Below are 26,499 nucleotides of genomic sequence, written 5' to 3'. Positions count from 1 at the left end.
CAGGCAATGTAGATACTCAGAGAAAAATAAGACAACAAGCATACAGTGCCACTTGCTCAGCTTCTCAGTGCTGGTAAAGCTCCTCAGATCTCAAACAAGTATTCACTCTGCAGGTACAGTGAGTCATATGCATACAAATACACATGTGCTGTGCCATTAGTCTACACATGTTCAGTAAATCTGTTGAGACCTGGAGGTATCAGATATCCTCTGTGTGTACTGATGTTCCTTGTAATGCACATTAAATCTTGCAGGTCCACTCTATATGAAGCTCTGTGTGCCTAGGCAGTATGACATATGCACCAATATTTTTTTCCAGGATTGTGGCACAGATCACAAACAGCAGAAATAGAAAAACACGATAGAAGGCATCTCTGCTTGAGAAAAGAACAAAGCCACTAAAGAACAGCCATGTTCACTCCTGTCAAAGCAACACCTAGTGACTCTTGGCACTATAGGCAGCTGTTTGATCTACAAATGTCAGCTGAGATACCTAGTCATCAACCATTACTAGAGGCATACCATAAAACAGGGTTGTCTTTAACCACGGTGATGTACGTACCTGAGGTAGAGGGTCAAACAGATCAAAGGAACTGACTGAACAATCATCTTATCACCTTCTGCACAGTCTAACCCAAAATACAATGATCCAGTACTAACTGGTAATAAGTAGAATCATCCATGTTCACTAAAAAGTCTTCACTATTGCTTTTCTTCAGTTTAAGTAGATGAGAAGGTCAGCAAGAAGGGGAAACATACGTTGCAAAAATGCCAAATGAACAAAGTGACAGTGTAGAAACTGATTTTCATGTAAGACTTACAATGAGATTTCACAGCACTAATTAATCAGAACAACAATATGATACTAATGGGCTATAAAAGGGAGTCGAGGGAAAGAGTAAGACAATGAAGAAGGGAAGCAGGCAAGGCTGGCAAAAGTGAAAAGATGATGGGATGGAAGAGGAGGGGGTTTTAAGCAGATGATCTTTTGTCTGCAGAAACAGAGTGTGTAAAAATTTAGGGAACACCACAGGATTATCAGAACAGCAGCTGGATATCCTTATCACTCATAACTATAACAGTTTTTAAAAGACTAGGAAAAGCCTAACTGAATATTCATTCCTCTTTTTAATAAAGCATCTGACTTTCACATTCAGAGTTTTCATCATAACCTCTGGCAAACAAATGCTAATGGGTTCATTTTCGTGTCTGCATTTCAAAGTGAAAAAAGGGTCAGAAATAAGTTGAGTTTTTTCTTTCTCATTGAAAAGAAGTGATATTTTGACTTGCAAGGAGCCAAGTGCAGTTCATGTGCTTAGTTTCCTCTGTACTGCGCATAAAAACAGGAAAAACCCGTCTTTTGGCTGTGCTTCTTTTTATTGTTGGTTGTTTGACATGTTTTGCTATTACAGGTCACAGCAAGGAGCATTTATCTCTGCTATGAAAACCAGTTGGCCCATTGTTAGGAAAGAAAGCTGCACTTCCCCAGTAGGAAGTCAAGTGTCTCTACAGTGTCGTAGGAGGGCATTCTGCAGGCGAAGTCAACATGTGTTGGTGCTCGGAGGCTATGCACAGCACTGGCGCTCCTGTCTGATTAGGACAAACGAGTTTCTCCCTTGCACACATTGGGAAATGGTGGGGTGCATGGCAGGCAGTGGCAAATCCAGTAGGAGTCCCACCTCCCTCCTCGTAGAGACGGGGGAGGTTTGGGTAACAATGGCTTTTGTGCAACGTTAGCAGATGCTGAGAGGTCTTGTTCTTTTTCTTCCTGATTTTGGTTACTTTGCAGGACATGCTCAGCCACACTCTGAAAAATGTCTTGCTCTATTCACTTAAAAAATGTAAATATCACTCTATAATTTTTTCTACTTCCTCTTTTCTTCCAGAACATTAAGAAATATAATCTCACTTTCAGTTATGTTTTATCCAGGTTGTCTTTTTTTCTTTACAGTTCTAACACTGAGAGCTCACTTTGCCTTTTTTTGCTTTATTTTCTAATGGAAATTCTCTAAACATTAATGTCTGATGGTGCCCAGTTATTCATGTGGACATTTCTTAGAATTTGCTTCTTGTTCAGCAAACACTGTAAATCTGATGTTTGGCTTGAAAGCGTAAGTGTGACTATTCAAATCTAAGTCAAAGGCTGTCCTGCTTCTGCCAGTCAGTCTTCTGCAGTGCTAGGGTGACATTAGAGCTTAGAGAAGAGCTATTAATTACATTCAGTCCAGATGAAATAGATTTTACTTAGTCTGTCTAGAACAAAGAATAAAATGTATTTTAAATGCCACCAAAATCATTCAGCAAGGGTGAAAGACTCAGGCTGCTGATTTTTAAGATGGGCTCGAATCAGAACTCAATATCTACTCTTTTCAGCAAAATTCAGATCTTGAGTCCAGCTTTCTGTTTGCATAATTCTATGGTCAAAATCAAGAACAGGGAAAATCTGATCTTAACTTTGATGCATATTGTATGACTTGGTCATATGTCCAGTAATGTTTACACAGTTTAATTACTCCACTTTCTTTTTAAGTCATATTCCAGTGTGTTGAATAGTTATGGTTTGTTTATTTATTGGATTAATCAAATTATTGTGTTATCTTTTATTTATTAATATTTTTCTTGGTTGAGTATTTGTTATTATACATGGGTTACAAGCTAATATCAACAGCTTTAAGGCTAGAAAACAAAATGAAGATGTAACCAAATTCTCACCTTTAAGACTCCTAGTGTAATTGTGTTTTTTGTGTACTTGCCTTTTGAGCTCAGTTGGTCCTTTGTTGTAAACTACATAAATGGAGTCCAGATTCAGGCTTCATATTCTAGCATCAGTCTTGTAGGTTATGAGTTTTTTAATACAATCTGTCTTTCACTGGCTATTCAGTGGGTACCAAGCAAGTATTTCAGTACAAGATGAGGTTATTAAATGTATTGTCAATTACTGTTGAAATTTGTTTTATCTCGTATTGCTTTTTTTTTTTAAATAATTATTAAGACATTAAAAATTCAGGGTACTAGCTTAAACCTGTGGGAAAAGTATAACAAGAGATCTTACAAAGATAAAAAGCTCACTGAATATAGCTCTGGCTTATGTAAATACAGACAAAACAGCTGTAGAAGAAAAATAATTGGTTCTAATGAAAAAAGACAAAGCAAACAAATTCCAGATAGTGGGGATTTTTTTGAGTTTGTTTCCCTAAGACTTTAGAATGCTATATAGCTAAGAACATAAACTTCCTCATCAAACTGTATTAAGAGTCCAAAATATTTCACACTTAACCTCTTCTGTATTCTAGCATTTTAATCTACAATTATGCAGAACTTTGTAAACAGGTAAGTCATCTAACTGTTAAAAGCCACAGATATTTAGCATTCCACGTATTCACTCACATACATACACTCCATAGTTTAAAAAAAAAGTGCAAGTATGTAACCTTTGACATGATGCACAGTTTTTTCAAAGTGTCAAAAACATGTAAAAGCATATGCTATTTTTGTTAATAAACCAAAGCTACAGTGTGTCTGCCTTCACAAACATTTCAGATCAGATCTCTGTACCTGTTCATTGTGCTTTGCCTCAGTTTTTGCACAGTTTCTGGTTTATAGAACTTACATTGGGATAGAAGTGACTAATGTTATGGACAAAAATAATTCTGTCTATGATTCACTGAATTAAAATATAGTAGAAAAGGACTTAGAAATTTTTGGGATATTTAGATGGTAAAGGCATACTTGGAGACTGTTTCAACAAAAATCCTTGTTGTAAGTCTAAAATCTTAGGGTTTAGTTTTGTTGATTAAGGGATCTAATCGATAGAAGGGTTCAGTGCACTACAGGAGAATAAACTCAATCTTTGGCAATGGATAAATTCCAAAAACATTGTGAAAGGGAGGTCAAAGGGATTTTTCTGCCTCTCTAGGTTTGTGTCCGTTAGCAGACGTTATTTCTAAAGAGTGAATAGTTGCCTTTGAAATGGATCAGACTGCCTCAAGTATAAGGTGTCCTCAAGAGTGTTCCATATAGACAAATACCAAAAATATCATCCTTTACCTCTCATTTCAAGTGATCTGAGACTATAGTCACACCATCCTAAAATGTATTTTAGGAAGAAAGTATAAATATTTCCAGCAAGACTACTTAATCTATTTGCTTACTATCTGCTACCCCCATTTTGAGATTGGTTTTCCCCTTGACATGAAAAAATAAATGAATGATTCTCCAGGCATTCTTCCCTCTTCTTAGAAGCATCCCTGGGAAGGAGCTAAAAATTCTTCTGGAGTCAACAATAAAATTCTCATGGACTTCAGCAAATGAGGAGTTCATACAGGGTTGAAATGGGAACCCATGTGTAAAAGCCTTTTAGGATAATGGTGAAAAGTCACTACACATATTTCATGAGAGCTTGAAAAATAAAAAGGGTCCTCTCAAAGATAAGCTTTAATGAAAAAGAAGTTATTGGTGTCAATACGAGGGCAACTGGGCAAAATTCCACAGATGCAATGACTGAAAAGTGTTTTATACCTTTCAAACCTGTTAAGCATCTTTTCATTTTGGAAAAAAAATCTGCTATAACAAGCTAATTGTAGGTCCCTTTAACAGGCCCAGAGCTGATCTTCAACCTTTAGTCTGTATAGTTGTTCACCCAGGTTCATTTTCAGTGTTGTTTTGGCATGCTGTTTTAGCTATGCATTAAAATTAACTGTCTTCATAAACTCTTAGTAAAAGACCTGGTAAAACTTCTCACGAGTAAATCTAATCCCTGTCATAGTTGCTTAATTTGGTTACATCGTCATTGTTACTATTATTACTTTTTGTAATGCAATAGCATCTACAGATCTCATGCAAGATCAGGGGCTCACTGTGCTAGACACTGTATAAATACAGAATATGAGACAGTCCGTATCCCTAAAGCACTCCTAGTCTAAATAGGCACAGTAGGAAAGGAAGCAGAAGCATGAAGCACTGAAATGATTTTGCTTGTGGTCATGCAACAGGTCAGTAGTAGTTTTGGGGAAGGAAGCTGTTTTTTGTATTCGCCTTCCAAAATCTCTTCACTACACCTCTCAGATGGTGATTGGAATTTTCTTAAATATTTACACTCTAAATCTTGCCCTTACTTTTTTTTTTGTCTAGTGTGCTGGTGATTTGCTGGCCACAAAGTTGGTCCCTGCTCTTGTATATTGATGCTAACAAACTGTAAAAGCAAGATTACAGTTTTGACACAAAAATCCAGCTTTGCCAAGAAGGAAATCTTTTTTTTCTAAATAACATTCCTTATAATACTAATATTCTACTACTACTGGTATCTATTGCACAGTTTCCAGACAGTGCTGCTGAATGAGCAATTTATCCTTGCTATAAACTCACTGCATTCAGGCACTTTTTGGTCAGGTAGAACAGCTGATTGTTTTAGGATGTCCTGAGCTGTGATGGATCTGCATATACGTAACTTGCAGCGCTAACTGAAGTCATGTATATTACCTGATTTTGATCCATCTTCAATATCCTTTGGTATCGCCTCCAGCATCAGATCTTACTCCCAATAAGATTATGTTGTTCACAAATACACTTCCATTGGCTGTTTTGTTGGTTCTCTGAAAGAATTCAGGTCAGGAATTAAGGAATGTATTTTCTTCACTGAGATCATGTAGTTTGTCACTATAATATTGCACAGTGTCTACATAACCTAGCATGCATCTGTTTAATTATGACTTTCAGCTCAATTACATGGTATTGGAATACAGATTGCAAGCATGCCAGGCTGCACTAAAGATTTTCAAAGCTTGAGCAAGCTGATCTGACTTTGACATTAGCCCTGCACCAAGCAAGGGACTGAACTATACTTCCAGCCTGGATGAACCTGTGATTCTGTTTTTGATGGTGACTCAGCCACTTTGTTCTTACACTATAGGTTGGACAGAACATTATCTAATTCTGTGGTAGTTTTATGTTCCTGGTTTTTTTCAACGCAGTGTCTGCAAGCAGCTTAGGCCACGGTTTTACTCCAGTCTTTTGGTCTATAAGGAACATCTGTGAGGTAGATGCAAACAGCAGTATAACCCAGTGCAAGACCTTCAGCTTCACTTGCTGGATGGACCCACTGTTTTATTCTTTGGCAATTTAGAAGAACCACTGACACTCTTTGCTTTTTGCTGTTCTGGTAAGCTTACTAATTTGCCTCGCCTTGTGTTCTTAGGGGCTTTGAAACACGTGTTTTCCTTGTACGGTTTTGTACCAGGTGCCATACCTACATATCAGATCAATTAGCCTGACAGAGAGGAAGTGGGATGTCCTGCCTACCAGTTGCAGTCTTCACCATCATCTCACTTATGAGATGTTCCTGGCATGACAGCTTCCCGCATAAGCAGCTGATGCTCCCATGGAAAACTTTAGAAGAATATTTTGTTTAGAAACACTTCAGCCATTGTCACATTTTCTGTTGCTATTTTTTATTCTCTCATTCTTTATTACCAAGAAATTTTTCATGAAAGGGAGAATTTTTTATCTGAAGAGTTCATCTTATTCAGGTAACCGTTCCTCACCTAAAGGCCTTATTCATATCCACAATAGCCATTTATGCAGCTTCACACAGAGGATTATAGCTTCAGGTGGGCAAGAAGCAGCAGGAGTAGATGGAGTCCCAGGAAACAAAGATACCATTCTCATGCAAATCTGTCTCCCAAAAGAAGGAAAAGAAAATATATTCAATGCAAACACTCCTTCAGTGAAACCTTGTGATCAAGAAATCAAAGGCACAGGAATTAGAAGTTTCAGCAGTAGCGTTTCCACAGCAGCTCTATACTTGGCTGTCTTGTTGCATTTTTCATGACATTTTTAGCTTTCGTGTCTGTCTCCCATCCTGAAATGTTACTGTGAATCTGACCCTTATTGTATGAGAAAGTTAAAAATTTTGATTCTAAATTTCCAACACAAATCCTTCTCTGTTCAGCACCGGGGTTTAACTTTGCAAGCTATCAGCATTTGCATGTAAAAGAGCTGATGTTAGGTTTCTCTGGGGACTCAGACACTGAGCTATCTGACTTCTGTAGGTCTAAAAATGTCTACCATGATGTTGCATGAATAGAAACCTTTTATACTAAATTTCTTTTTCATTGCTTTTGTCTTTTTATATGGAAGCAAAGTATATCAAGTGTAGTTCCTTATAACTTCTTTTGTTGGTAGTTCAGTTTGTGTTCAGCTTCTTGGACAAAAGTAAGGCTTTTCATGGTGGAGAAAACCCAAAATAGCAAGGTCATTGGAAAAGTTACACATTATTAATCTAAATTGATAACCTAAGTGTCAGTTTGGTACAATGTTTACACTTACACTGAATTTCCCATACGCACATTGGTTCAGACTTCTAAAAACCACAGTTCTCAGTTTTCTTTGAGCTGACTCTGCAATGTACAACCATGTGTATGACAAGGTTAGCAGTTGAACTATGTGGCAAGTCCATCTTTACATGTTTCAGCCTCCCACCTTTGTTAGTTCAATCCAGAGAGTTAATTTTCCCACCACCTCTCTTCAATTGTAAGAATGTCCAGTCAATTTGGTTTAGGAATATTTTAATGGTTGTGCAGTGACCCAGATTTTAAATGAATAAAATAACTAAAGCTTCCCTACTGTGATGCTATTTTATTGCGCTACATTTTCTTTAAAGAAAAGCCATAACAATTGCAGCCACCTGCAATTTATTGCAAAAGGCAAGGAAATCAGGAAAAGGAGACTATAAATAAATACATGACAATGTGAACTTTCTTCATTCTCTGCTGAATATAGTAGAGTAGGTAATTTCCTAATCTTGGTTGTTTGATGCTACATCCCTAATATTGTTTTCTTAATTTTTAATGATAATTTTTATCTCCATAACATGTTTGTGGTTGTTGAACAAACAAACAAAAAAACCCTAATGACATAATGGCATCTTATCATTGATATAAGACATAATATCCCTGATATAAGTTGTAATTCTGTTATGTGGGTCAACACTGGAAAAGGAGCAGACACATACTGTTTAATAGACTCTTTTACCAACTGTTTTCACTCCCCTACCCCCAGTCCCTGGGTTTTCTCCAGCTGGTCTTGCCTCTTCCCCCCTTCTGCTTCCTCATCGCAGGCTGTTCCCTATACCTCAGGTTTCTTGGTCTAATCTACTAGACTTGGTCTAGTTTACTTTGTCAGTTGGTTCCTACTGCTCCTACATAGCCCTTTGTCTATCTCTCTTTACATCTCCACAGTCTCCTGGCACAAATGTATCTCCATTCTGTATTTCCAGTGGCATAAATGTAAAAAAAGAAAAAAAGGGGGGGGGGGCAGGCCACACCTACTTGGTGTGAGCGGGAAATGGGTGTACTTCATACTGCCCAAATCAGAACTGGCCAGATATTCATGGCTAACTGCATCGTTGTCCCTTGTCTTTCCTGGCTTCCTCATTCTCCTCCAATTCCTCTCTTTTCTACCCCAGCTAACCTCAATCTCCCTCCTCCATTTTTGTTTACATCTTCTAGGTTTCTTCTTCCTCCTCCAGCCTTGGACTCCAACAACTTCTAGCTACTCCTTCCAAGTTCCTAGATCCTTTGTTACAGTGTGTTTGTACAGTGCCTTCTATTTCACCTCAAATTCTTCTCAGACCTGATATTTCTTCCTGACTGCTTCGCCATCTTGTCTCCTTTTCCAGTCTCCTCATCCAGCCAGTGCCAGTCTGCCTGTAACATGCCATCTAATGTCAGTGTCCTGACCTTCCTGAAAAAGAGCTTTTTGTACTTTTTTTCTTACTCTTTCTTTTCTTTACCTTTTGTTTCAGGCTATCTTACTCCAAGTCTGCAGATTCCCCCTTTGCTTCTCTAATTCCTCTCCTGTCTTACCAGACTCCACTTATTTGGAAAACTCTATGGAACTCTATGTAGTGATCTGTTATTTAGCAATCTGTCTGAAGATTGGGCAGTGTGAGTGTGATTGCTGGTATTCTTGATTCTTTTCTTTTTGAAGAACTACTGAAACTACCCTTGGATTGCTCCATTTAAAATGTGATACGTGAGCTTCAAGAAAATGGTGTTCAAATCTGAAAAGATTAACAAAATATTGTTGTTTGCTGGTGACATGTGAACAGGAGGGAAAAAAAGTATTTCCAACTTCTGGGCAATGTGCTAACACTGCAAAGGGAAAAAATTATTGGGGCAGATCTGAAAGGTTCATAGACATTAGCAAATTGCAGGTGCAAATTCCAAAACTGAGTCTATGCCTGTATACCATGAATTTCTCTGTGCTGTCCCCCAGTACCCATTACCTGAAACATCCATTCACTGCTGGTTGCCTTCCTAGCACCTGCACCTTTGACACCTTTCAAGGGGGATTTGCAGTCAGATGTGAAGTATTTCTGCAGTGCAGACCTACAGAGAAGATGGGAGAATAAGCTTTGGCACATGGCACTTGCAGGTGGCAGAGGCCTGAGAAGGTGAATGGGCTGGGAGAGAGGAATGGTGGACATATGGGGAGGAGCATATTCTCATGGGAGCTGGGATCCAGCCAAGTGGAACAAAATGCTGCCAGTTAGGTGTGAAGTTTCCTGAAGAGCTGTCTGCAGGTATGTTTGGCATGTGGTAAAAGTAGGTGTGAGCTGATAATGACTCAGGCTCACCCAATGGTTGGTCTTTTGGTAGAGATTTAGAGGAAGAAGAGGGGGGAAAAAAACAGCTTTTCACAAAGACAAACAGGCTCTCCTATGCACAACCTAGAACTGTTGATGTTGTGCATATGATTTGGGGGTGTTTGAACCTTCCTGAGGCAGAACTACTGACATTAAAGGAACTTTTGTGCAAGCAGAAATGTTAGTGCAGCACAGGGCTCATAGGCAGCTGCCCATGAGGCTCCCACAGTGGGTGGTAAGCCGTTGGTAGTCGCCAGATGGCTGCTGCACTTTTGATTAAGGTGTTGGGACACCCCATGAAGCATGTTTGAAAATATATCTTGGACCACACATCACTCTGACTATAGTATTAATTTTATGTTTTGTGAGGAGTCAGATTTATTAACAATTTGTATACTTGGAGCTCTGTGTGCTGGGCAATGCACACTGGTCTCATTATTGTTAATATCAATAGGAAATATGCACATAACCCCCCTGTGTACTGTGTAGGCAAATTGCCTCTAACAGTATAAGTTACTGGAAAACAAAACTAAATCATCTATGTAAGAAAAGAAAATGCTTACATGGTGACTTTATTTCACCTTAAACCTCAGTGTTTAAAAAATGTTCAACTACTTGGTATTAATCAAATAAAGCTGGTTAAGTTTGCCTTTTATAAATCTGAAATGGAACTCTGTTTTATAGCATGAAATATTGTTTTTTAGGAAGATAAAGTTGTGAGAACCTTTGACTGATCTGTAGTAAAATATTTTACTGCAATTTGATTTGCCTGAACAAATATTTTTAGAACATTAACAGAAATGTATGGCATAAATTTCAAAGCTTAATATATAATTTCATGTACAAATATTTATATACATGGTCCCAGGGAAGTTAAAAATGTAATATTTTTATAGGAAATATACAATACAGCATATACTCACCATACAGTATATAGCATCTAAAATGGGAGAAGGGAGAAGTTTTTTTAGTGTCTCTAGGAAAATATCTCTCCCTTAAAATATAGCTGATTAATGTTAGCCCATAGAAATTTCATTCTGTAGTGGTGATGAACCAAAAAGGCCTAAATAACTAGGAGATGTTATATAATGCTGATATATAATCAAGGGGGTTAGCTAATATCAAAGTGACTGCAACTGTAGGAACCCTTGCATTATAGGAGACAGCCTTTGCCTTTACTCACTAAATCTTCTGTCCCACACATAATCTATCCAACTCTATTGCTTTTCATAGTAAGTAGTCACCAGCTGCTACTTACAGGGTGCTGGAGGGAAGGCTTGCAATGCAAGCTAACCTGAGCTCTGTTTCTTTGGTTCAAACCATGACCCATCTCCTGTTCACACTGAGAAAGCCTAAACCTGACTTTTAGCACCTCTGACCCTAGACCTAGAAACCTGCTACTTCCCCTTGAATTCAGCAAGGGGAGATGTATTCTACCTTACATCTATATGTAATGTAAATATACTCAGATATGTGTTTTTACAGATAGCCAATTCAAGTACCCTCATTCTCAAATCAGAACAAGCTGTTTTCACTGCTAATTTTCCCTCCTTCCCTGCCGAATGCATTTACGAGAAAACACTTAGTTCTCAGACTTGCCAAGATTCACCTGTTATTTCACAAGCTGTCAAGTGCCTGCTCCAGCATGCAGGGTCACTAACAGCAAGTAATCAGGTTAGGCTCAAGATGAGCCAATCCACCAGCTCAGTGCTGCTAACAGGAGCAGGTCCTACTCCTCTTCCCTGTGCTGATCATTGTATTATGTTCTCCTGAGCCAATTCAAATAGCTATTAGTCTGACAAAATTAGTCTGACAAAAAAACCATGAATTGTTTCTGCCAGATCAGTGCCTTGAATTGGCTTACTAAGCCAGAGGACTATAGGGTGAGGACCAGGAGATGGTGAGAAAGGGAAACAAGATGGGATAGAACTGTTCCTCTCTATGGTAATCAAGCATCATTCTGACTTGGCTAAATAATTTAAATTTGTCTTCAGAGCAATTGTTTTTGACCAGTATCCAGCTTTAATTTTACTGTTTCTTCAGATCTGAGTAAGCCCTTCTGTGCCCAAAACTTCCTCCAGCTGAATCAGTTAATCACAGTGAAAACTCATCTGCTTCCTACCTAGTTTACCCAGTTATGCCATTTGCAAAGTGATTTTGATTAGGTGGTCAATTCAGAAGGTTTTATGGTGTGCTAAATTTTTTTTTTTAATAACCCAATCTAGGAATGCACATTTGGACACAAAAGAGCTTTTGCACCAAACTTGACAAGTTAGATTATGAATGTTTTCTTGGATCGTGGACACTAGGTGTTTATCTTGACAGTTTTGTGAAGATTTAAACTGGTTTACCTCTGAGCTGTTGCAGACCTCCTCTTCCTCCTCTGTCTGTCCCCAGCCATCCATTGCTGTCACCTGACCTGCACAGGTGATTTTGCTCAGTGGTCTAATCCAAAGGAAAATGCTTTTTTCCTCCCCTTCAGGGTTAGTTTTCACATGGGCTGGTGATGTGACCTGAGCACAGCTGTGAGGTCCTAGGTACAAGCAGGCAGTGGGAAGAGTTGACCACAGAGGGAGTAAGACTGCCTCTCCTCAGGAATGGTGTGGTCTTACCTTGAGCTACGCTGATCACAAAACATCTGTCTGAATTTTGTCTTATATCTTTAAAACCCACTAAGACCCTGTTCAAAATTCCCTTGAAGTTGCCATAGAAAGGCTACTCTAATGTATTCTGTGGCATTCAATGGTGTTTGGTTGTGCTCCTGTGTTGTGTTATTTACAGAGCAACTATGATACCTGCTTGCAAATTGTGTGGTCAGGTCAAATGCTGTCATCCACTGCAGTAAAAGTTGTTGCAGTTTTAATTCTGATGCAGATATTTCTTTAACCTTGGAGTGTTTATTGATCACTAATCTAACCAGCTGTGGTCAGGTCAAATGCTGTCATCCACTGCAGTAAAAGTTGTTGCAGTTTTAATTCTGATGCAGATATTTCTTTAACCTTGGAGTGTTTATTGATCACTAATCTAACCAGCTGCTGGGGTTTTTTTAAGTGATGGAGGAGTTACTGTAAATGTAAAACCATAACAGAAAAGTTAGTACTTTTGCTAGGCATTCAAAGACAGAGGAAGCAGATAGCCAAGGAGTACATCATCCAGAACAACATCTCCTGGTGTGAATCAAAATGCCATAGATACCAGAATAATTCATATGAAATATATGGCCTTGAAAAGTGGTGAGGGGGGAACCTACTTCCAATTTTTCACAGGACTGCTCTAAGGTAACACTAGGATATTCCTAATGATTTCAAGATTTCAGATTGTGATTACTGTTGAGTTTCTTTTAAATCAGAACTGAACAGACTAATCTGAGTATACCTCTTACTAATGAGTTCAGGACTGTGATGTCGAGTAAAAGAAATAACCCTAAACACTTTGAGGACCATTAACTTTAAAGTTTGCCTAGCAATGAGAGAATTTTCCAGGCCATGTGTCTGGGTTTTACACCTTGGAGTTTTTTTAATAGTGTGATGACTTTCATTTGGAAACATTAGAAAGTTCAGAATTAGTAAGTGCTGCTATAATGCACACTCAATCTTGTAGGGAAAACATTTCAGTTTAGTTGCAGTCTCAGTTTTTCAATGGCAAAAATTAGTGCACAGCCTGCATTAAATAACTAGCTCCAGGGCTCTCAGGCTTTTTGTAAGGCCTTTGTTAACAAATCATGAAAAGGGGAAATAGTGATATTTCTTCCCTTTATTTGATGGGCTCTTTTGTCTCCTGGATCAGCACAGTCTCACTATATTCTCTCTCCAAATTGCAACTGTCTCTGAAACCCATTTCTACAGGGTTGTTTCTCCTGCTGCTTTCTCAGGTGTCTATAAGGGGTTTGGCCATTCTGCATAAAGAATATGTGTTTAGCACCTTGGATGAAATCCTGAGGATATAAAGAAGTAGGGATCCTGCTGAAATCAATTGCTGTTTTCTTTACATATGGATGCTCCTTGCATAGTACATCAGCGTAGCTGCTGGGTTTTCCAGGATAAGATAACAAGGTAATAGGTTCTAGTTTGAAAGCCCAGGATTATTGCATATAATTTTCATGACCGTGTCTGATTTTGCTCCTGAAGTCAAATATCTACACCTTAGTGCAATCATATTATTTTTACAGTGATCTGTAGAAACTGGCTGCTTACAGATATATCTGATTTTCTTTGTCCTTCATTTAAAAATACTTCATTTGAGCATATCCTTCTTTGAAAGGGTTAACTTCACCACTGCTAATATTATATGACTCTATTAGTTATTAATACAGTCAACTCATAAACACAGTTTAGAATGTACTGGCCTTGGAAGAACTTTCTGGGAGACCAATATATCAAATCAGTTCTGAAGTCCCTTGACCTCAGGATAGAATTACAGGTTTATAATTTACTCAACACTTACATGACCTGGAGTACAAAGGATTGCCAAGTCAGTCAAAACTAAATTACTCTTGACCTTAAATTAGTCATTTTCATGCTATTAAAACTATAGCTAAGTCACTGTTGAGATTATTTTGAGCTTATAAATCAGGTTTGTATTTTTCCGTATTTATACTCGCAACCTAAAAATGTAAAAAATGTATATTTTGTTATTTTCTAAAAGTTAGCAGACAGCTGAGCTTAATTCATGGACGTATATCATATATGTTTGTATATGTGTGTGTATGTATATATATGTATGTATGTATCTCCAAAATATCCAATTTTCTTGTGAATATAGTGAGTACATATAACACAGACAAGCAAGTTATAGATGATAAGGTGGGGCAATAAGAATCTTGTAGGATCATGGCAACTGCCTATTATTACTTGAAAGGTTTAGTAATCCTTATTCAGGTACAGGATTAGCTCTATGCTCATCAGTTGAGGCATGACAGAGCAGAACAAGTTGTTGACAACATTGACAATATTTGTCCCACTCTGTAGACATTAAAAATACCGAGGCTAAATAGTTGAGGAACATTCCCAAAACACCCCTTTTAATTGCATAATTAGGTTCAAATTTTGCAAACCTTAATTTTGATCATAGCTTTATCCATGTCTGCAGACCATGCAGTTCAGTGAGATAACTCATGCACAGAAAGGTACTTTCATGTGGGTTAACAGAATCCAATCCTTCATTAATTCTGATCAGATATTAGCCTGTGCAGATATTTCTCATCAGTCATTTGGAAAGTAAGCTAGTTCCTGTTTCTCTAGGAAAAAAAGATATATTTGAAAGTATAGGTGAGATGAGTAGCTGAGTAAAGACTTTCAGGGGTTAATGCTATGGCTGCAAGAATCAGAAAACTGCAGTTCCAGATTGTGACCTGAGACATTTGAAAAACAATATTCAGAGATGTTATATTTTTAAAAACGCTGTGTGTGTGTTTTCAGTAACCTCAGTAACACAAGAAGAGTCTTCAACAGGCGCCGTAGTCTGTAATAGCAGCATCCCCAGGATGCCTTGTATAGGAACAAAATCTGATGGGTTTTCTTTTGGATACACAAAACATCTCTTGCTGCTTTCTGAAAACCTTCTTCACAGGCTGTCATGAAGTTTTAGCAAGGTCTTTAAGCTAGCAGAGAGCGTTTCTATGTAGGTAAGCTCAATGTTTCAATGCATTTTTTTAGACCATCTTAAAGAGTCTGATTTCTTGGCATAGTATAGACAGAAATTGCATGTAGAAGCACTCTGCTCAGCTGGGAGTACAGTCCTCAACAGAATGCTAAAGTCTTGATTTAAAGAATCTGTGTCACAGACAATTTACCATATCATTTAGATTACTCTAACAGATAGTAGTTAGCTAATAGAATCTGTTCCTGGTGATACCCATTGACTTCATATATCCACCACAGTTCTGCTGATAACTGATTTGTTTTCCATTGTAGCTTCTGATTCAAATATCTGGGAAAAAAAATCTGTTCAGTGCAAATACAACTTCAAAGTTGTTTTGGGGTAGATTGTCTTTGCTTCCCCTATAGCTAAGCATGATGCTTAAAAATTGTGTTATGTTCTATGTGCATTACAAACAAAAATATTGAAGTGAGGATGATATGATTTTTAAGTGGAGAGGCTAAGAGTATTGAGGTTTCATGGTTGAGAAGAATGGTAACAGGAGAGGCAAACTGTCATTGCGTTTAATCCAGACTATGTAAACTGTGTTAAAAAAATGTTCCTGTCAGATTCCCATTTTGTCAACCTCTGTTTCATGTCATATGAAGTTAAGTATCTTTGATTCACTGAGTGTTGTGTAAACGTTTGTTGATTTCTATCTATTCTGGGTTACACTTCTGCCCTGAGGTTTGCTTTGAGTTTCAGGTTTGGGCAAACTGAAATTGTCAAAGTAAACTCAGTTTAAATTACAGTGTTTCAAGTGGTTTTGCCTCAAATCCATGCCAAACCCCAGATTTTGCATAATTTCTTTTTGCATAATTTCTAAGCAAAAAGATAAATTGTCTCAGGCTTCCTTGGAATGGGGCTGAAGTTTACAGGTTTATGAACTCTTAGAATACTTAGCCTGTAATTCATTATCAAATCAGTTCAGTGTTGTGAGGACTTGCTGGAGGACACTGGGAATCTTTCATATATCAGCAGTGTATTGGAACAAAACAAGCATGCTCTTATTTCAGCTTGAAATGGATAGTCACTCATAACCTTTTTCACACTTATGAGCATTGAAATACTGGGCTTGAGTCCCTGAACATTGAAGCTGCTGCTTCATCTCTAGAGTAAGTTCCTCCAGATCCAGAATAAAGCCAAATGCTCAAGGACAAGACTCAGCTAAGTTTAGGTGACATGTATATGCCTGTTCTTCAGATAAAAAAAGAAATTCCATTTGAGTTGGAGTCTTGACAGCACCTTCCTCATTTTTTATTTCATTGTTAAACAGAACTTCCAAGAGAAGTCTTCAGAGTGTTGTCAGAGAACAGTCAGTGGAAATGTGTCAAATAAAATTAAGATCTATTTTTTTCTTTTTGTCTAAACGTATTTCTGTATCTAAAAAATCTTAAAAATGGCCTCCAGCATTGCTGACATAATTAATTGCAGGTATTAAGTGTTCTAATTACAGCAATTCATGTGGTTAGCCACCTAAATGCGTGCATAATTATTTAGAAACACTTTTGATTATACTACCAGCATCCTAAAGGCCCAATTAAAAAAAAAAAAAAGAGAGAGAGAGACTTTGAAGCACTAGTACTAATAGCTATTACTCTGTTAATTAAGTAATCTCATATGAATATGTATTAAATATTATATAGACATCTTTTGCTCCTATGAGATATTAATTAGCTAATAACCTTCAGTGACCATAGAACTGATGACTTCCAACGGAAGAAGTTTCTTTAAAATGGAGCTTGTCCATGAAAAAACTTTGAAGATTTTCTAGGATTCATTTGATTTAATAGCAGGAGAAGTTAAACAAAAATTAATTTGATTGGAGGTACAGTTCAGAACATTGTGATTAGTTGAAAACTGTCAAAGCCTTTTTTATGCTCTTACATGAAACAATATGGAAAAATGATAAGCATCTGTAGCCACTCAGTTTCCTCTGCTGTTCTATGAGTATGATCACTGTTGTCTGCAAAATAGTTTATTGACACTAAAATTTAAACAAAGGAATATCATAATTTTTGTTTGTTTCTGAAATGTCAGTTCCTCTAATGGCAAAGCAGTGTTCATTCTTAGCACAAGTGATGTTAGAAATGGATGCTGGAACTTAAAAGTGTGCTGTGACTTTGGTGATGGGAGGTGCAAGGCCATTCTGAGAATATATGTGTCTTTGACAAGACCTTTGAAGGGCAGATTTAAAGTTAATTAGGTAATAAGTCAATATGAGAGCTAGTTTTCAAGAATCTTTTCTGCAGGTGTAGGGTGATTTCTGTGTACCGAAACTCAATGTAAGCCATTATGAGATGACAAGATGAATTTATTTTAAAACAGCTAGCTTCAGTGATTCACACTGGCAGAACCACATAGGCACAAGAACGAAGATGCACGTGCCCACATAGTCTCTCCAGGTATGTGTATGTCCAAGACGTGTCCAGGTGGGCTACTCGGGATTTCTTGCAATTCTTCAGCCTAGGTGGAGGCTGTCCCTTACTATACACCGTCCTTTGGGTTCCTGGTTTGGGCACCCTACCAAGCTGCAGGTAAATGTGCTGTGATGGATGATGCAGGTGCCATCGGCACCTGCCATCCTTTTACTGCCATTTTCCCTTCTGGTGCTTCCACACACAGACCTCCCCATTCATTCTTCATTCCTGCTGGTCTAAGCATTTCCATTAAAAATCTCTATAATTACGGACACTATGATTTTAATCACAGGCAAAATATTAGTGATAGAAATGTTTTAGGCTTTCAGATGCTCCTTGTAATCCCTCAGAGAGATTCTCTGGGAGAAAGACAGAGCTGGAAAAGGCTAAAACTGCTGCTACTCAGGTTGGACAGAGGAGGCTGGAAGCTGAATTCTGGCAAATTTAAATAAAAAATAAGGCAATCCTTAGTAGTATATAAAGGTCTTTATATCAAGGCCAGAGGCCTTTCTGGAAAGTTACTTTAGCCCTACACAAGTCTTCTTGGCTCAGGGCAAGGGCAGCTGCGTGAAATGCAATCCACTACACTATTGAGCAGTTCAGACTCACGATCTGTTGGTCCTGTTTGGTGTCAGATGCTGTGGGCCTCCTGTATTGCTGGGTAGAGAAGGAGCTAATTCCCACTCAGATTGCACAGGTGCTCGGGGAAGGGGAGCAGAAGTTTAGATGGTGAGAAGGGAGACTGCTTTGGAAAAGGGGAATGGCTCTTTATCCCAAGCCTGCAGATTGGTCTTCCTTTTTTATCATCATCTTTAAGGGAAAGACATAATGTTTTTACTTTTCTCTGCTGAGTCATGCCATAAATTGGAAAAAAAAAAAACCTCTTCACCTGAGATCTCTAACTGCCTTAAAATCCTCAATGAAGTAAACCTCCTGACACCTCCATGAGTTAGGTTTTACACTCACTTTATAGACATATAAACTAGAGCATAGACAGGTTAAAAGACTTGCACAAGATCACCCAGAGAGACAAAGGACAGTTAAATCAATCAAGTCTAGAGCCCAGGCGTTGTGTTTCCACAGCCCCTGCTGAAACCACTAAATCACAAGAGCTGCTAAGGGAAGATCCTGCCAAAAGCCAGTGTTTTTTGTTTTCTAAAACCACAAGAAGCATTTTGCTCTGTTCCACAGGGTCTCTCCCCTGCTACTTGGTGCAGATTAATTAATTACTTATTTTTTTTTAAAGAAATGTGAAGCCTTGGGCAGCCCAAAAGCCGTTGACGTTTTAATTCTCAGAACTATTCCCTGACTTGACTGTTATCCAGTTTCTATTCAAGCAAGATAGGAATTAAGATTAATGAACCCAAACAAACTGATATTTCAGGGAATCAGTCTTTGCCAAGCATCATGACAGAACATCATTGAGGCATAAATACAGCACTCAATCATTGGTGTATATTAACAGCACTATGTTGTTCCTGTAAATGCTGAATACAGTGAAGAGGAAAATGAACTCTTAAACTGCATGGATTTGGATCATAACATTTTTTAAAGTGAGTAAACCAGAGCCCATGGAATAAGACAGTATCATTCTAGTTCCCACTGCACTGCTGTGAACACTGTTCAGAGTCCAGAAAGGAAACTTCTCTGCTGGGAGGTATTTGGGCTTGATGATAGCTCTCTCTCTCTGGTGCCTTTAACTAACAGGGCTTTCAATTCTATTTGCATTTTTTAAAAGTTTTTTTTAAAAGATGAAAGGCCAAGTCTTAAGGAGAGAGAAATGAAATAATACCTTTGTCTAATAGGATCACTGCCTGTTTTAATAGGTGAGGCAAAAATGTGTCATTGTCTTCAAGGATTTGTCTGCCTTCCAAGAAGTTAGCTGTGGCAAGAGTCTGTTTTCTAAGCAAATGAGAATTGGCTTGGGGACAAGAGCATTCCACCTATCCTGGGACCAGAAGTAGTCATGGTACAACAGCAATGCAGGAAGTTATTGTGGCAATTTCTAGAAGCAGTTTGCTCAACTCAAGGAGAAGGAAAAAAAAAAAATCTCGCAGTGTTTGTGTTTTCACACTGAAAAGACATCCCTATGACATCATCTTATTTGTTCTGACACTGCAGGAAGAATGGAAGGAACAAAATGACAGAAAAGAGACCAGGCACCTTTATTTTGCTGCCAACAAACCATAGAGGAAAGATGTAACCAAAATATCCAGTGGTTACTTTAGTTCTCAGAGACAGTTCAGCAGATGAATTGTTTTTCAAGGGCATTTGGGCTCCCAGACATAAGAACATTCTGTAGTAAGCTTAATTACTCCTTTTAATTATGCATTTTAATTAGCAGGAGACTAACACAACTTCCCTCACACACTTTCTCCCTAATTCCACTTCGTAATATTACAGAACAAACTTGTAACTGAAAACTCCAACTATGTGGGATTCAAAAAAAACAACCTAAAATTCAAGCAGTTTTCTTACTCATTAAATCACATCTACTGCCGACTATTTTCAGGAGCTCTCTGCTTTTTTTATTCATGGACAACACCAAGAAAACACCCTGCACTGCTGCTTCTCCCACTGATGTTTCTTCTGCCAATACATTGTCTTTCTGGTGGCTCCCTATAAATGATGTCTTAGCTCTTCCTCTTCCAGCAGTGTCTCTCCTCTGCATTGTTTCCCTGCCCCTGTGCTATCTGTCTTCCCTGCCCAAAGCCCTGGGAGCATTGCTGTAGGAAATCTGTTTTCTTTCTCATTCACTTAGGAAAAGGGAAACAGAAGCAGAGGCAGCTATGTCCTGGAATGAATTCAGAGGCAGCAATGTACATGGTGATGGATGAAGATAGCAAAAGCCATGAAATCTTCAGCAAAGTAACAGAAAGCAGCTCCCCACCAGCACATTGCTACTGTACTCTTTTCTTCTTTGCCAGGGACTGTACCTGGTCAGGAGGGAGATGCACAATTTGGAGCAGCCCTTCATGAATTGGGGCTGTCAGCAGAGCCTGGTGAAGCCAAATGTGCCTCCAGGCCGCTCTGTTCAGAGAGAAGCCAGTCCTAATTGATTTGTAGTTTTGAGCCAAACATGGGCTTGGAAAGAAAAGGTTCAGATAAGGGTATGCTTGGAAAAGAGATGAAGTAGGTTTAAGGTGGGATTGTGATTGGGAATAAAGGCAAAAATAAACTGGTCCCAACATTTTCTGCAATGTTCTCTCAGGTTCCAGTTCAGCTGGCATCTTATAAAATTTCCATCATGTAAGTGGTGGAAATTCTCCAGCAGTATGTGCTGTTCACAAGGTTTTGATGAAATGTTACAAGACTGGAAACCTCTTCTGTTATACTGTGTTGTGCAGTGTTGTACTCTGCTGTTTCTGGCTCGGAGTGAGATCCGAAATTGGACTCATTGCCCAATATTTCCAGGTGTTTGCACCTCAGATTCAAGCTGCAACCTTCTCTTCACTTTGTCTGGTTCTGCTTAGCTGAAGGCAATGTTAATTTATTGGTAGGAAGATATTTTTTTTAATGCTTGGACTTTTTAACTTCCCTCAGCATTTAAAATTCATTAAATAAGCTCCTTTTCTTTATGGTTTTCATGCTGCTGATGTTCTCTCCCCACCAATAAAAGATCCACATACTGCATGTGAACAGACTGCTGTGCCTGTCTGTAATAAACTGCAGAACAGATTTCCTAGTTTTTAAGTCCTTTATGATTTCTGTTTTCCTATTGTCCTCCTCCTTCATCAATTTATTGGTGCATATTATCCATACAATAGGATACCTACATGTTTTACCTAATTTTGAATATAAGAGGTATTCATTTCAGCTAGATTTTGCCCTTCAGTAACAGAGAGCGGCTGCAGCTTAATGAAAAATCTCCCCTCTGAAAATAGTGGGAGGTCTGTGCTGCACACATCTGTAGACAACAAGTACTCAAGGTTTCATATTTTGTATTGGTTTCTGGTCATGCTTTCAATACAAATATTATCTAAGGTTTGCTTTATATTTTAGCTAACAAAACATCAGCCTATTAGCGGTAATTGTACATGAGAAAAATTAAAGGTAGGCTGAGAATCAAAGTTCCTTCCCAGAAATGGAGCCTGAAAGTGAATATGCTTAGTGAAATGTGGTGGGGAAAATAAAAAGGCAGATAGAGGGCTGAGCTTTTCAAATAATTACTTTATTTTTCAGTTGCCATCACTGACCTTGTTGGTATTTGTGCTGTCTTAAAAAAGTAATGTCAAGTGAATGACTCCAGAATAGATGATACTGTATGTTACTCTAGGCAGGAGTTACAGCATTATCCAATGACCGGTATTAAAATATAGTTAGCATGGCTTTATATGTGTTTTCCTGCTAAGCAGTCAAAACGTTACAAATGAATGAATCTCAGCAGTAATCCAAGCATTGTAAATACATATCTTCAAACCAGTTTTGCAAATTGGGACAGAGAGCTATAACTGACCTTGCTGAAGTGGCTTTTATTTTCCACAGTTCATGATCAAAGTAGTTAAGTTACACTAAATAACTCTTCTAATTCATGACACCTGAATAAACGGCAGGAAAATCAGCCTGGAATGCATGTTCCCCTATCTGCAGCCATCCTGCAGCCTATGCCATGTAAAGTCCTTCCTCTGGTCTCTGCAGTGAAGTGAACTCTAACAATCAAAAAAAATGCTTCTGGATTGAAAGGTGCATCGGACTGATAACAGGCTTGTTTGGAGACTCCCTGGCGCTGTGCTTCAGAATGACCTGGAATAATTATAACTTTGCCTGGGTTTAGGATCCATTTACATAGCAGTTTTTCACTTAAAATATTCCCTGGCTGTTCCAAAGAACATTGAGCTGAAAGTTATCGGACTCCATACAAGAGAAGAAGAAAAAGAACAAGTAGGTTTGAACTGGCTGACACAAGCTTTTAACAAACAGACTGGTATATAAAAATAAAAGAATGAAAAAATCCCTGTGGATAGTTTCCAAAGTTGCTTTGGATTTGATCATCTCTCTTTTCTCCTCTGGTTGAATTATTTTAAACTGAAAATGTTTGGCTGCTTTGGCTTGGGCTACTGCCTTTCTTCAGTTGAAAAAAAAAATTCTTAAATGTGTCCAAGTTTTTTTAAGCTGAATGTAGTGACTTTTTATAGTGCTCTCCATGCCACAAGCAGAGGACCGAAGCTAGGGCTACAGTTGCCTTCCAGCCAGGCTGTGCAGCCACGTGGGCACGCTCAAAACCTGGCAAGGGGAAAGGTGAGCCAGCCAGCAAAGAGGGGCCCCTTTCTCCTTCACCCCTTAGTATAACTTGTGGAGCATTACTCAATATCAAATCAGGGTGGGGACTGCTTGTAAAATATACATTCCAGGCCCTCCACCCAGTCCCCAGCCTCTTTTTCCCTGTCCTGCCATGGTGATATGACAGCTCAGAAGTCCATAAGCCAAATCAGAAAAGGCTCATTTGTATTTAAGGGTAGCCTTAACTGTCCTTAAAATTGAGCATCCTGCTGAGCAATCAGTTAACAGTGAGGCAGAGAACACATGCTTTTTTTGCAAACTGGTCCAAGATTTTGGTTCTGCTTGTAGAAATAGCTTGAGATGATGTCAGTATCATTTATGGATCCAAGTACATGTTATTTCAGTAGACATTTCGTAGTATCCATTATAGTTACAGATGTTACAAGCGTCCATTATTAATTTTTTTTATGTGCTCATAACTTTCCAAAGACCTGATCACTTCTGCTGAAATTTGATTTTGTTCTCCTTTGTGGTCTTTTGGGGGAAAGCTTCAAAAAAAACCCTTAGCTGTTGTTTAGATTAAAAGGCAAGGGAAGTGCATGATTTTCAATTGATAAAACTCTTTTGAATAAAATACGCAATGGTGACAACACATCTCAGCATGGACCCCATCCTTAATGAGGGTGAGAGATCCTGCTTGGTTTTGTGGGTAAAACTGCTTAAACAATTTAAAATCACGTTTTAGTGTGCTGGAGAAGATCTGCTAGTATGTGTGTGCCACTGCCCTCTGCTGCATAGAGGCAGGAGTGCTGGGAGGCTTTTGTAGTGACCGGGTGCTGGCCACCCACCCACCCATATTCCTGCTTACATCGAGCACTCAGGTCCTATGTAAGCAGTTAAATACTCACCTCTGTGGGAGTCTGGCACCACAACACCTGTGAAGATCTGCCCCTTGGCGTCTGCTGGCAGTAGAGTGCTATGGGGAGTGCGGGTATGGTGACCACCACAAACCCCCTGGATTGACCCAGATTGTTGTTTCATGGGTTGCTTATCCCAAAATATCTAGGAGAGTCACTGCAAGCAGTACTGTGTTTCCATTGAACATTGCTAAAGCCTGACCTGAAGCATCACTGGCCTTTTGTTCCCTTTGGTTGTATGTTTGTGGCACGAAACAGCCTGACAACCTCAAGACTGAAATTGTTTTGCCTAATCCAAGTTATTGGGCTAAATATAAACATTATCAGGACAAATGTATTAGGATAAATATAGGGATAACTGTAACATGGCTAGTAAAAGATGTGATTATCTATTCCACACTTAAGTGCTAGGAACCTATGAAAATCACCTAAAAACACTGAAAATGTTTAGAGTCACAGTTAGCCACACTGCTGCAACCCCCTGTTGAGAGGGTAGGTCTTCCTAGTACACAGAGTAGGGAGTTTAACTCATCTGCCAGTTAATCTCTGCCATCTAGAGACACTATACCCCTTATGGATTTATTGAGGCAATTAAGATAACATATCTACATATCTCAATCTATGGATTTGCACCTTTTCATGCTGCTTTTTCTCCACTGAAGTTAGGATTTATGTATTTATGCCCTTCAGTTTAATAGCAGCAAGTAATAAATGTGAACAGTAACTTAGCCCTTTTTCAGAATTAGCTCCCAGTGAAATTAGTGTGAATTTTGCCAGGCGGAACAGAATCAGGCCAATATCAAATGCTTTTGAATTACAGTCCAGTAATTTCTTTTGCTGTATTTCACAAGCACACAATTTTGTTCCTAGAAATGAGGTCAGTTAACAGTGTGTCAGCTTCCTCATGGACTGGGACACTTAAACTTGACAACACATTAGAGAAAGTGCTGTAGGGACCAGATTTCCACTGAAGCAGGGGAATTAGGAGTAAAGGACTGCCTTGGTTTGTTTCTATTTGTGACTTCTGTTGGATTATCTATTTGAGACTGCTTAAACAATGAGTGAACTATTTCCTATGGATTACCCTAGAAAAACTTCGTAAGGGCATATAAAAAGTTTCAAATCACTCAGAGCTAGAGGATAATTTCAGACCTTATCTTTAACGGCAGATAAAGCAGGTAGGCCAAACTTTAAACCTTAAGTTGTAATTCTTCTCAAGTTATAAATACAAATAAATAAATATATATACATATATATGCCATTTTAGGTAGAATGTTGTCTCCATTCTAGGCAGCAGCCATACGATCTCAGCTGGGGTCCTGGGTGTCAAGCTGAGTGCTTTTCTTTAAACATAATGCAGGTCCTGTAGGCTAAACTACTGGTAGGCTGTCAGTGACACTTCTGAAATCCCTTTGATGGGCTTACACAAATGCAAAGCTTGGTACTTAACAATGCTGGTGATGGTATACAACAAGTTTTTGAATCCTGCTCACTCTGTGGCGTCTTCTGTGTGTTTGCGTGTGTGTGTATATATATAGATATGTGCATGAACACAGAAAACTATGTGAAGCGTGAGGATTTGTGTGGTAGAGATGCCTGTTTCACACATATTTTGTGCCTGTGTTTAATAATAAATGAGTCTGAAAGCTTATTTTAAAAAAACTGTTCCTGTGACTGTGGTATCTCACCCAATCAGAAACACTAATTTTATCAGAGAGAAATTATACAAATGAAAAATGGTGCTAGTTCTTAACTACAGTCCTTGTTTATTTAGCTTTTATTTACTTCACTTTGATATAATGCACTATAATCATTCCACTTTTTAAAGCCTTTATCTCTAAACTGTGATATCCAAGTAGGTGGCCTGGCCACCACTTCCTTTCCCCACTTAGATACACTGGGAAAAGGCAACAGATTGTGTTTTCAGGAGACTAGAGAAAATTGCTGGCGAGTTTTCCTAGGTTTATCATCACATGTCAAAGAACATTGACTTTCATAACAGTTTTTTTTCCTTAAAAGGAAAATTTTATTTTCCTTAGTTCATTCATTTTGAATGAATGAACAAGTCCATTGGGAAGAAGTTAGTCCTTAAACAAAATACTTGTTCTCGTAATTGCCACATTCATGCTTCCTCTCTACCTCCCCCAAAATTTGCCACAAAGAAGTGGGTGTGGTAATTAATCTCCTGGTAGACTGTTCCTCGTTGCCAGCCAAGTGGCACAACTGGTGCTGTGCAAATACAGTATCCTCTGTGGGAAATGATATTGATAAACTAGTTTAAGTTAGAATACGTTCCATTCTGTGTCGAAGTACCACTGCAATCACATGTGCACACACAGATGTGCCAAAAGGGTGTGTTGTGTTAAGTTTATATTTTTTAAATGTGATACTTTAATTTTTCTTTCCTTCCCAGAGAATCAAAGCAGTTTTCAAAGGACTTAATTTCTGTGCAATGGAGCTCATGGGCAACCACTCAATAAAAGCAAAATAAAGAATGCAGTCATGGTTCTAAAAACATTTCACATTCTTCAAACTGATGCCAGTTGTATGCACTGACAGTAATCCTTTCTAATCCCCTCCACACGTATTATCTTTGTACACCTGCTTCCACTGTCTCTCTTATCAATTTTTTATACTTAGAGCCACAAGAGGGTAAAGCAGC

At 38.5% G+C, this 26,499-nt stretch overlaps 1 protein-coding gene across 1 annotated transcript in view; it reads left to right on the top strand.

The window, feature by feature from the left end:
- LOC112984511 (potassium voltage-gated channel subfamily KQT member 1-like) overlaps window positions 1–26,499 on the top strand; it is a 498,975-nt gene that overhangs the window by 257,772 nt on the left and 214,704 nt on the right. The window lies entirely within an intron of this gene.

The sequence above is a fragment of the Dromaius novaehollandiae genome, chromosome 1 (assembly GCF_036370855.1).
Source record: "Dromaius novaehollandiae isolate bDroNov1 chromosome 1, bDroNov1.hap1, whole genome shotgun sequence".
NCBI classification, from domain to species: Eukaryota; Metazoa; Chordata; class Aves; order Casuariiformes; family Dromaiidae; genus Dromaius; species Dromaius novaehollandiae.
Note: the sequence above shows the minus strand (reverse complement) of the source record. Positions and strands in the feature narration are given on the sequence as shown.